Source organism: Beta vulgaris, chromosome 3 (genome assembly GCF_026745355.1).
Source record: "Beta vulgaris subsp. vulgaris cultivar EL10 chromosome 3, EL10.2, whole genome shotgun sequence".
Classification (NCBI taxonomy): domain Eukaryota; kingdom Viridiplantae; phylum Streptophyta; class Magnoliopsida; order Caryophyllales; family Amaranthaceae; genus Beta; species Beta vulgaris.
In genome coordinates this window covers 23070286-23083197 of record NC_079204.1, presented here as the reverse complement: position 1 = coordinate 23083197, position 12912 = coordinate 23070286, and positions in this window count along the sequence as shown.

The window sequence follows — 12912 nt, the reverse complement described above, 5'->3', positions numbered from 1 at the left end:
TACCAAGTTTTGGCTCATACTTTTAAGCTTTTCTTCCTCTTTTTTAGTTGTTTTATTTTTTGGTTTTGTTGATTCATCATCTGTTGGTGTTGGATTTGGTGGCTTTTATATAGGTGGCAAGCGGGTGCTTGCATCGATTTCAAGCCAAGTTAATTTGTTCTTGTTGTATGTGGATCAAGAGAAAAAATTGGTATATGATCATTTTTGGGTTTACTCTAATGGGTTAATTCGAGTATAGTACTCTCCTCCATCTACGGAACAATTAGGTTGGGTTGGATCAATTTCAGGTTGACCTGATTTTTGTTTTGGGTCACTTATTCCTAATCTAAACTCGACCTGATTCTAGTTTCAGGTCGAGAATCATAACCTGAACCTAAGCTTGTCGATTTTGGTTTGACTCAAAGCCAACAAATGACCTGAACTTAAATTTAATCATTGCAATAATTCAATACGATGATTGATTCTTGAATATCAATGCCAATTTAACCAAATTTAGAAGATTTTTTTATATGTCTAGAAATTTAGCGTATTCAAGAAACGGGTTTGGTACAATACAATACAAGTAAAAAAAAACAATAAATATGTTATAAAAATTATGAGAGTCAGGTTGATTTCAGGTTGATTCGAGCTAAATTTGATCGGACTTCTAAATTAGATTGTTCGGTTTTTTTCAGGTTCAAAAAGTCAACATGAACCTGATCCAATATATTTTCAGGTCGGGTTGGGTAGGACCCATTTTTTATTTCAGGATGAAAATCTCAACCCAAACCCGAATGTTTCAGGTTAGGTTCAGGTCGGATTATCAAGTTGGGTCAACTTTTGCTAGCTCTACCTCCCTCTCTCAATCATCCATTATTTGGATTATGGTACAAAAATTAAGAATCGATCATATATTCTTATTTATTTAATTAGGTGGACCAACACGTCTAAAGAAATTGAGTAAAGCATTTTGACACAACCATGGGAAAAAAACAAGAGGATAGACAAGTTGGCCGGATTAGAGTGCGATGTGGACGGCACTAAACCACTACCCCAACCGTTTTTCGTGATTTAGGTTGGTTTGCGGTTTCAAAATTGTGGGTTAGTTTGATATTTCAAGCAATCGCCATTAGCAGTTTGGGTTGGGTTTGAATTTTTGTAAATCGAAACTGCAAATTTATATGATTGTTTTTAAAATATATATATATAGTTTATTAAAAAAGCATTTGACAAACTTAAGAGGCATACGAGTCTACTAGATAATACGACTATACAAGTTAATTCGAGTATAAACTAAGCTTGCTTGGTGGAGGTGGTGGAGAACTCACCTTATGACTTGGAGGTCACAAGTTCGAAGCCCACTACCTACTTGTGCTTGAGAGTACGGATATCTTTATATCCCCCTACTCTCAGGCATTGATCTGTGTAGCTGGACTGGCTGACCTGAGCGAGGTGATGGTCTAGTAGGGTCCTTCTTCTTACCAAGGGGTCCCCAGTGGGGGCCAAAACAAAGTTAATACGAGTATTAGTTTAAGTGTTTGCCTTCATCAGGCATCTACTCCTTTTTGCAATTCCCTTACCTCCCTCAGTTATCTGCTCCTACTCCTCCTATTTCCACTCATCTGCTCACTATTTATCATGTAGTTATAGAGAATTATTTACGGTTTATTCACCATATACCCCTGGCAATTTTTTTTGAACCATATACCCTCGCAGGTTTTCAAATTCACCATATACCCCCGATGTTTTAAAAAACACATCCACTTACCCTTATGCCTAACGGAAGGCTAACACCGTTAGTAATTAACCCCTAAACCCCCAATAATTCTAATTAACTAACCTAAACCTAATCTGAAACACTAACCCTAACCCCTAATCTAATACCCTAACTTTAACCCTAACCACCCTCCCCACCCCTTACCCCTTCGCCCCACTGCCCCACCACCCCGCAAAGCCGCCCCCTCCCCCGCATCCCCTCCCCTTCTAAAGTTGCGTAACCCCCTCCTTCCCCTTTCCCTCGCAATAGTCGCACCACCCTCCCCTTCCATTTGTCTGCACTAAAACAGTTGCACACATCGAACCCACCATTTTTGTGCACCAGAACTCGCGAACCCACACACCGAACCCTCGCAATACCGAAACTCGCAAACCCACACATCGAACCCCATAGACCCAAAACTCGCGAACAGCAAACTGTGGGGGAAGGGGAGGAGGGGCGGCAAGATTCGAAGAGGGTGGGGAGGGGGAGGGTGGGTTTGGTGGGAAGGGGTTTGCCTGGGCAGGGGTGGGGGAAGGGGGCTACAGGGGTGGTGGGAGGGGGGTTGTAGGGTTGGGGTGGTGGTTGGGTGGCTAGGGTATTAGTTTAGGGGTTATGGTTGGGGTTAAAAAGGGTTAGGGTTTAGGGGAGTTAATGAGGGTTGGAAAGTGAGATTAGAGATAAATGATTAACAGAAGTCTAAGATTAATGACTAATAGAAGTCTAACAATGTTAGTCATAAGGGTGGTTTGATGTATTTTATAAAATGTCATGGGTATATGGTGAATTTGAAAACTCGAAAGGGTATATGGTGCAAAAAAGTTGTCAGGGGTATATGGTAGAAAACCGAATTAATTAGTGGATTATCAACAACTTTCTTAGATTACAAAACTCATATCGCGGATGAAAATATGGTTGAACCGCACCGCACCAAGTGAACCATTTTCAATGGTTCGATTTGGTAGTTTGGGCAAAAGTGTGGTGCGATTTGTGTTGAAAAAATGTCAAACCGTATATTTGTGGTTTGCTTTGGGTTATGCACCAAAACGCACCAACCCAATCCACGAACAATCCTATAGACAAGGAGAGGGCTAACAGATCATAATTTACACATGTTTTACATGGAGTCGCGCTAGTGAGATGGTAGAGAAGTGGTCACAATGAATTTCTATATTCTACTTTGATTCTTGCGCTTGCAAGAAACTCATTAATAGGTTCCATAACTTTAGCTAAAATTGTCAACAACTACCTAATATATATCACTTTTCATAAACAACTACCTAATATAAAACTTTTTTAATTCAACTACCTAATACAACTATTCCGTCAACATAACACTACCAAAACCGTTAACTTTTGAATTTTCCGTTAACTTTTCGAAAATCCCCAATTACATGAACCCTAACTTTAACCATTTCAAACCCCATTTTAATAAATCTTAATTTCATCAATTTTCCTCCAAATCCCAATTTATAAACCCATATTTCATTAATTTTCCAAAAACCCCAATTTCTAAACCCTTATTTGTTAAGTAATTGGGGATTTCATTAATTTTCCTTAAGTAGAAATGCTCCACCAAAATTCATGGATGAAAATACATATTTGAGCTTCCTCCATGCAGTGAAAGTTAACTGAATCTTTCAAAGTAATCCCAGATTTTTGGGGGTTTTGAGCATTTTTTTAGGTGGGCTTTATGATACCTTGATTTAATAAGGGTTTAAAAATTGGGTTTTGGGAAATTAATGAAATCTGGGTTTATAAATCGGAATTTGTGGAAATATTGATGAAATTAAGGTTCATCAAAATGGGGTTTAAGTTCTTGAAATGATTGAAATTAGTGTTCATGTAATTGGGGATTTTCGAAAAGTTGACGGAAAATTCAAAAGTTAACGGTTTTGGTAGTGTTATGTTGACGGAATAGCTATATTAGGTAGTTGAATTAAAAAAGTTTTATATTAGGTAGTTGTTTATGATGATATTTATTAGGTAGTTGTTGACAATTTTGGCATAACTTTATTTGATGTTTGTGCTCTAATTTTTACGCCCGTAAGAATTCAAGATATGCTATTCGACAATCCTTGTTGCCTATTCGCACTAGTGAGTGTTTCGGGTATAAAACAGTGGACGTCAAGGGTTGACAACCATTGAAGGGATAACAAGGCTTGGCGGTGTTGGGAATGTCAGTGAATGTTTGTTAGTGTACCTACACAAGTAACAAGGGTGATTGGCGTCATGCGGCTGTTAAGGAAACCCATTTTGACAAGGTTCATCAAGGTAATGTGCATAAAAGGTAAGTAGGGTCAAACAGTGCAAGTGGTCTATATATAGGTAACAAACAGTAGGTCAGTTCCTATATAAGGAATCTTATACGTACATGTGCACCTCGTAATCACCTCGGTACACGTAGCAGTCATCTTCTTGCGTGCTTGTCAGACTGGCAAGTGTAGGCCAAGAGACCTGTCAGGCCAGGAAGTGCAACTACGTTAGCCTTCACTACTATGTCCGGTGAGACGTTGCTTGTCAACAAATATGGTGCTGACAAATATATGGCCGGCATTGAAGATGTCGGTTGTCTAGTCAAGTAGGGTTATACATCCCCGTATAACTCCCCCCCCCCAAGTGATGGCGGCACAATCGTGGGCCTATGCCACGTGTATAGATCTGTGAGTGGCAGTTGTACTCAGGCGATCTGAGCCGTTTACTTTTTGCTTTAAATGGGATAGTTACTCTCCCTTTCTCTCTTTTCCATTATCTTCCTTCTCGAAACAACTGTTCCCTTTCTTGGTAATCTTATCTCCTTTGTCCTTGTTTTGTTTTTATTTTTAAGTTTTTCCTTCTGTTTTCTTCCTCCTTTTCTCTTTTCGAGTTTCTCTTTGTGTTGCGCACTCTCTAGTGCGCTTCCTCAAACTGGGTTTTTTTTGGTCGGTTTCAATTTTTCTGGTGAGGACTCGAGCAGATTTCGTAGTTCTTTAGGCGGTTTCTTATTTTTGAAGTAAATTTCTCGACTTTCTCTTTCTTCTTTGCTTCTAGGTTCGTTCTTTCCTTTTTTCTTGGGTTTCTTCTTCGAACATGTACGAGGATGTCTAGTGCATCCAGGGATAGTCAGAACAAGGACTACACTACGACCCTTTTTTTAGCCTAACCCGAGTTTCCAGAAGTTTATTGCAAAGAGACCTCCACTAACATGACGGATGTGAGTGACAATCCTTCTACTCCGTAAGATTATGGTAGTCACCCATCCTCGGGGTGTCTTTCATAACCGCATACTTTTCTAGTGACACGAGAAAAGATGAAGCAGGGCTTGTCGGACCTCCGGGCAGAAATTGCGAGAGCAAAACGCCCGGATAGACGAGGCTTTCTCCTAAAATTCTGAAAAAACTTCGTCATGGAACCTTTGGTGAGTTAAGTCCTACACCGCCAAATGCCCCTTTGGATGCGGTGGAAATTGAACCTATCAGCCATCAATATTGGTTATCGTTAGACGAACAGGCGATATATGTGCAAATCTTGGGAAAGATGAAGTTATTATTGTTGTCCCTTCGCCAACCATGGATGATGTTGCAACTTCTCAGGAACCAGCAAATTGGGATGATGTTTTAAGTAGGGAAAAGATAAGCCTTGATAAAAGGTATTAGTGGTGAAGGCTTGCTGGGCGATCTAGAGTTGCTACTAGAGCCTCACCGAGAGAAAAGAAGCTCATGAGGTTGTTGACTTGGGCTCGTCTCATTTTGACAAGACACCCTTGGAAGCGACTAAGGTTAGGGTCGCTGCTAAAGTTGTAAGTAACCATAGGAATAATCCATGGCTGAAGATGCGTGATTAGAAATCATATACATTTTCTAAGTGTTGGTTGGCAACCATATATACAATTGTCGGGAGCCTCAACAAGTTTTCTTTGTTATCAAACAAGAATTACCCATAAAATGTCGCCTTATAGGTGGTCAGCTTTTTCTTTTCATTACTAAGTGTTAACCCCTTGTAGGTGGTGAGTTTTTTTATACTTTATAGCCTATTCATTAAGAAATTTAAATTCAATACAAATTTTCTCATTCCTAGACAAAAATACTACTTAAGCACACTAGGATTCCAACTACTAGCTAAGATCTTGCCGTCCATCTTGCTAAGTTTGTATGAGTCTGGAACTATTTCTTCTTGGATGATGTATGGGCCTTCCCAGTTGGTGGTGAGCTTTCCTTCAGTGTGAGCTTTGCCGATAGCTGTTGTTCTTCGTAAAACCAGATCGCCGACTTTCAGATGTCAATAACTTGCTTGCTTGTTGTAGGCTCTCTTCATTATGTCTTTCAAGGCTGCCAGCTTGATTTAATCTGCCAACCTAACTTCTGGCAAGAAATCCCAAGCTTCTTTCCGTAATTGTTCATTGCCTTCTTCCTCAAAGTATTAAGTTGTGATATTGGGTAAGCCAACTTCCACAAGTAGGACGAATCTACTCCAAATGCCAACCTGCATGGGATTTCGCCAATTGATTCTTTTTCCATTGTCCTATTCGACCATAGTACTCGTGGTATTTTCTCAGCCCATAATCCTTTCAGATAGTCAAGCTTTTTCTTCAATGCATTCAAAATTTGCTTGTTTGCTTCTTAAGTTGGCCATTGCTTTGCGAATGGCAAACTAATGAAAATAGGCAAACTTGACTTTGAATTCCATCAAGTATTTTTGAAATGGGCCACAGTCAAACTAAACGTCATGGTCAAAGACTGGCAGTGGGGATGCCGAATCTGGTGATGATGTTATTCGAGATGAACTCGATGACTTGCTGGGCTTTGATCTTAACAATCGGCTCAACTTCTACCCATTTAGTTAAGTACTCAATGTCGATAATCAGGAAACTTCTTGGCACCATTGGTTGTGGTGAATGGTTTAAGGATTTTCATTCCCCATTGTGCGAATGGTAGAGGGCATAAGATGGGCTGCATGTCATTAGCCGGTAAGTTGATTATTGGAGCGAACCTTTGCCATTTGTCACACTTCTTCATATACCTTTGCGCATCTGCCACCATTGTTGGCCAGTAAAACCCTGATGTGAGTGCTTTATGAGTCAATGTTTTTCCGCCAACGTGATTTCCACAAATACCTTCATGTATTTCCTCCATAATCTTTGTCACTTCATAAGCTGTAACACATTTGAGTAATGGCAAAGATAACACTTTTTTGAATAATTCTCCTTGGTAAATAATGAATCAGCTGGCCCTCTTCTTAACTTTAGTTGCTTCTTTCTTTTCTCCCGACAACTCTCTAGTTATATTGTATTTGACGATATTTGAGTACCATTCATCATGCCTGGTGACCGTAGCGACCAATATTATTTGCTCAATACTTTTTTTCTTTAGTATCTCTACCATGACGGTACTCTCGATGTCGATCAATGACGAGCTCGCCATTTTCGAAAGGGCACCGTCTTAGCTATTTTTTTGCTCTTGGGACGACATTGTTTGAGGCTTTGAACGAGAACGTGATAGCATATTCAAACACATGCTCTTCTAGTGATGTAATTACTATGCCGACCCCTGAACCATGTTGGGGTGAAGAGCCGTCAATTGATATCCTCCAATTAAGTTCTAGATCTCGTCAACCTCCGCTTCATATGTTGCCTCCACTATGAAATATGCTAAGGTTTGGGCGTTAATTGTTGGTTTAGGCTTGAACTCTAGCTCAAACTCTGACAACTCAATGACCCATTTCAGTTACCTGCCCGATGACTTCAACTCATGCAAGGCTTTCTCCAAAGGGTGGCTTGTCAAAATTTGCATAGAGTGTGCATTGAAGTATGGTCTCAATTTCCTTGCCGTAATTAAAACAACATACACTAATTTTTCAATGAGTTGTACCTCTATTCTGTGGGATTCAAGACATTGCTAACAAAATATACGGCACTGCTCCTTGTATTTGTCCACCAATAGTACTACTACCACTGTTCTCAGCATGGTCGACACGTACAACTGTAGTTGTCTTGTGGTAAACTTCAAGTAATTGTGGGCAGTTTACTCAAGTGTTCTTTTACCATGGCAGAGCCCTTTGCTTGCTCTTCTCTCATTCGAATTCTTTATTTCCCCTTGGAACTTTGAAGAAGGGCAAGGCCTTTTCAGTAAACTTGGAGATGAACTTGGTCAGCACTGCTATTCTCCTAGTCAATCTTTGTATGTCTCTTACATTTTTGGGTTCCGACAAGTTAATAACATCTTTGACGTTGCCGGGGTTGGCATCAATTCCCCTTTCACTGACAAGAAATCCAATAAATTTGTTAGACTTGACGCCAAATACACACTTCTTTGGGTTGAGCTTCATTTGGAAGCGCCTCAGTGTCTCGAACGTCATTTGAAATCTTTCAGGTGATCTTTCTTGGTATTGCTTTTTACAATAAAGTCATCCATGTATACTTCCACATCTTTCCCTTTACTGAGCTTCAAACACCTTGTCGACCAGTTTTTGATATGTCACCCGGCGTTTTTCACCCTAAAAGGCATGGCTTTATAACAAAGTACACCGATATTTGTGATAAATATTGTTTTCTTTTTATCTCCTTTGAAGAGGCTTATCTGATGATAAACTGAATAGGCATCCATAAAGCTCAGCATGGTACGTCCATTTGTTGAGTCACAAGCTGATCAATTCTCAGCAGGGGGTAACAATCTTTCAGACAATCTTTGTTAAGATCGATGAAGTCCACACACATTCTCCAATGATCATTTGCCTTTTTCTTTACCATGACGATGTTTGCCAGGTATGATGGGAAATCACATGGTTCGATGAAATCACTCGCCTATAATTTGTTTATTTCCTCTTTTATGGCCCTATTTTTCTCTATAGAGAATGTTCTCTTCTTTTGTTTCACTAGTTTAACAAAGTCGTCAATGTTCAAATGATGCAGTGTGACCTTTGGATCTATACCCGACATCAAATACTCCTGATTGTTTTTCATGTCTTTACAATCTTCAGTGGTATGGTCGTGATCTTTATGAAAGTCGCACCATTTGTTCCTATTCCGGTCCTTGTGAAACATCTTGCACGGGCCTTGCCACTTGTCGTCATCTTTATGCATGGCGACAATCTGAGCTCTAAGTTTGCTTAAGGTATATAACTCTTAATCTCCTTTCTCTTGCTTGGACCTACTCGCTTTTTCTCCTTGGTGATTTCAGGATCAACTCTCCTTGTGTTCGAAACTCGGTCAAACTCCTTGCTTTTAATGAATTTGTTTGTCTTACCCAAAAGTGCCACCAAGGTCTTTAAGCTTTTCCTCCCTAGCTAGCTCCTAAAGTTGCCATTTTTCAAGCCAGACATCAGTATGGCAACCTCTTGTTCCAAGTTTGGTATTGTTATTGCTTCTCTATTGATCCTCACCAAGAAATCTCTAAAGCTTTCATTCTCCCCTTACTTCAATGCCATGAGCTCTCCAGTAGTTCTCTCTCGCCTTCTGTTGCTGACAAAATGTGTATAGAATTTGGCTGACAATTGATAGAAATCCTTGATGGATGCCGGTGGCAGGCTTCTAAACCAGGTTTGGGCTATGTCCATCAGGTAGCTGGAAAAACATTGCACCAAATAGCGTATGACTGGGTGTATGGGTGCATATGCTGACAAGTGGTCTATTGGATCAGTCGTGTCGTCATACTTGCAGGATGACATCTTGATCTGTTGCATGGGCTCCTCTTAGTATCTCTCAATTAAGGGTGATCCTCATGGTGTAATAGGAGCATGTTGTCATCCTGAGTAAGTACTAGATGTCCTATCTTGCTGAACAATGTATCCCCGTGATCTTTGAGTCAATTTACATGAGACACATGGATGACCGAAGCTACCAACTATGCCAACGGTAACCTTTACAAAGAAAGACTCAGAAGGTATCATCTTCCCGCATGACGATCCTCTTGTTATCACTATAAATGCTGCAAATTGTGTCATCCATAGAGTATTAGTAGATAGTGGAAGTTCCACCAATGTCTTGTTCATGACTGCTTTCAACAAGATGAACATTGGCCTTGAGCATTTAAAAGTCATCATACCCTGTAACGGGTTTCACGGGAGCTTCCCTCGTATCGAAATGAGCCATCAAGCTACCAGTAAAGATTCATCGTGATGAGAAAGCAAGAGACTTGATGGTGGAGTTTCTTGTAGTGGATGTTCCCACGGCTTTCAATGCTATCATTTGGCATCCGCTAATTCATGATGCATAAGCAATGGTGTCAACATTACATATGATCATGCTGTACATGTCCAATGCCAGACAACTTGAGAGGTTGAAGGGCACTCAGGAGTCAGCACGATTTTGCTACCATACCATGATGAAATGCAAAAATGAGAAAAGAAAAGTAGAAGAAAACCTTTATGGAGAGACCGTCAAAAGAATTTGTATCCGACCAGTCCTTGAAAACATAAAGATAACTAGTGAGGAACTACAACCTAGACCGGTTGAAGTACGTCAGCCTGGAAGAGAAACTGAAGAAGTTGAACTGAATGACGGCAAAAAGGAGAAAACCGTCAAGATAGGATCCGACATGGATTTGAAAGTCAAAGTAAACTTAATCACCCTGCTTAGAAAGAACGCATATGTGTTTGAATTCTCAATATTTTTTGAAAAAGATTTAATGTATTACTTATACAAAAAGGTGGATATTTTATTAAGGGAGCTTATTTGCTATAATACTCTATGAGAAGTTTTTCATGGTGCACATGATTGAGGACGAAAAATACCGTTAAAACTTGTGTTGATTTGAAGATAATTGTTGGTCCTAGATGCATGCTTGGTGACGATCTACACGACCCCAATTAGGGGCTTTGGTGTTACAAGTCGAGTATTACTATATTTCCTTGGACTATTTTAATGAGATTACAAGTTTACAAGTTATCTTACTTAATGACCTTTTGTCTAAAGTTATATTGTAACACCCCCGCCGACCCGAACCCTTCTTTAGTCGATAAAATTCGAGTTTTGGAGAAATAAAATCCACGAAGGTTCGACCCGACGGGTGGCGCTACCGCCACACTTATAACCTTGGAAATAAATGCAAGACTAAATTAAAAACAAACTAAACTCAAATTCATTAATCCTTACAACCATGTGATTCGTTTATTAAACATTACTAATTAATTAAGTGTTTACAGAGTTCCCGCGGAAGCTAATCATATGCTAAGTGGATGACAACTCTAAATGATCCCCCTTTTTGTTCCCCCGATCGATCACCCACCTACACAAATACATTGAAAAGAGAAAAGAGAGACAAGCTCCCAAAAATCAGAAAAACTGAGTAATTCCAACGCCATCCCGTAAAATACTTAAGTCGAAAATACTTTGTAAAATAGTAGATTAACAGTTTTGGAAGTCATAGCACATATACACATTTATATACACTGAATAATCATATCATTGATTCAATTGATCCTGTTATTCAAGGCGAGGAAAGAGAACGCCAGTAAGTCGGGGCGAACCCCTGTAACCACTTACTTCAACATTGTAGGCCGGGGCGAACCCTTGTGACCACCTACTTGTAGGCCGGGGCGAACCCCTGTAACCACCTACGGATATCATAATGGCTATAATAACAGAGTCCCTAGTGTGCACACCCCTTCTACTTGGATCACAACAAGATAGAAGGAAGACAGTAACAGAATAATCAGCATAGTAACCAGAGAACCTGTAGGGGCCGCTGAACCACTCATACAGGGCAACCTGTTCATCATTTCCCTCCGATATTTCACTTTACGTGATTAACATCTTTTAATTCACGTTATCACATAAATCATGTGTTCATTTACGGCATCTTGTTCAATTCAATGTGAACATATTCAATCCATCATAAACTCAATCCATTATTCATAGCGATTTCAATAACTCAATTCATATTCACGACCATCACTTGAGTTCGTTTATCACTTCAGATTCATAATCATTTCATTATCACAAGTTCTTACCGATCCCAACCTTCATAAAGTCTCAATATTAATAACAATAATAATATTCATGATAATCATAATGATATAAAGTAATAATAATAACAATAATAATCATAATAAGAATAATTATAATGATCATAATAATATAATAATCATATTAATATACTAATAATAATCATAACATTATTAAATGACATTAACCGATTTTAATAACGTTAGAGTAAACATCGTTGTAATATCGTACATCGTCCATCGTCATTATTCATAATTCATAATTGAAATCCATAGTCGTTGTCCATTTTGTTATTCATATTCATAATCTGCAATAAACCATACTTATAAATTTTATAAGCACATAATCACGTAATCAATTCGTTTTACCCTAACGTTATCTATGTTTAGATGGACATCAGAGATTACCTCGTGACGCGTGCCCAAAGTTAAATTCACAAACGTATTAGCACTCCTGGTATTCCTCTTTTACGTAATCGGAGTCTACAATAAATGTTAACGAGATCTAAGTTAGTTCCTAAATAACCCCTTTTTATATACTTATAAAAAATGTACGATTTAAATAATCCAAATAACTTAAAGAATTTCTTAATGATCTTTAAGAGAGTTTATAAATCAAAGTAAATCATTTATGAAATAATTTTAACTTCTTACAAAAGTACTTCAACTTGACTTTATTAACTTAAACAATTTTTTTTTTTTAACATAGAATACTAATTTTATTATACTCCTTATTTTATTTTAGAAAATCAAGAAATATTTTTAAGTTATAAAAGATTAAAGTGAAACTAAAACTAACTTAGTAAGATAGACTAATTTAGGAAAGTCAAAGGTCTTGGGTTTAAAAAAAATAAAAGTAATAAACTAAGTAAGACACAAATAAACAAAATGGCAAAAGGAAGAAAAGGTTTCAAAAGAAAACAAATCAGTTTCTCAAACTTGAGAAACAGAACAGAGGGAAAATGAAGGAGGGGGCGACAGAGGGCGAAACAGGGAAGATGCGAAGGAGAAAGGTGGTGTTGGCGGCATTTGTGTGTGGCAGTGGATCGCCGGCGAAGCTGAGGCGGTGGTCGAATAGAGGGAGGCTGGGTTCGAGAGTTGTGCGAGAGAGTGGAGGTGGCTGGGCACAACAGAGCTGCGAATTGGGGGGGTTTTGACTGGCGGTTCGCGGCGGTTGCAGGCCAGAACTCAGTCAATTCAGGTGATTCGAGGGTGGTCGAAGGTGGTGAGGTGGTTTCCGATGGAGGAAGAAAACAGAG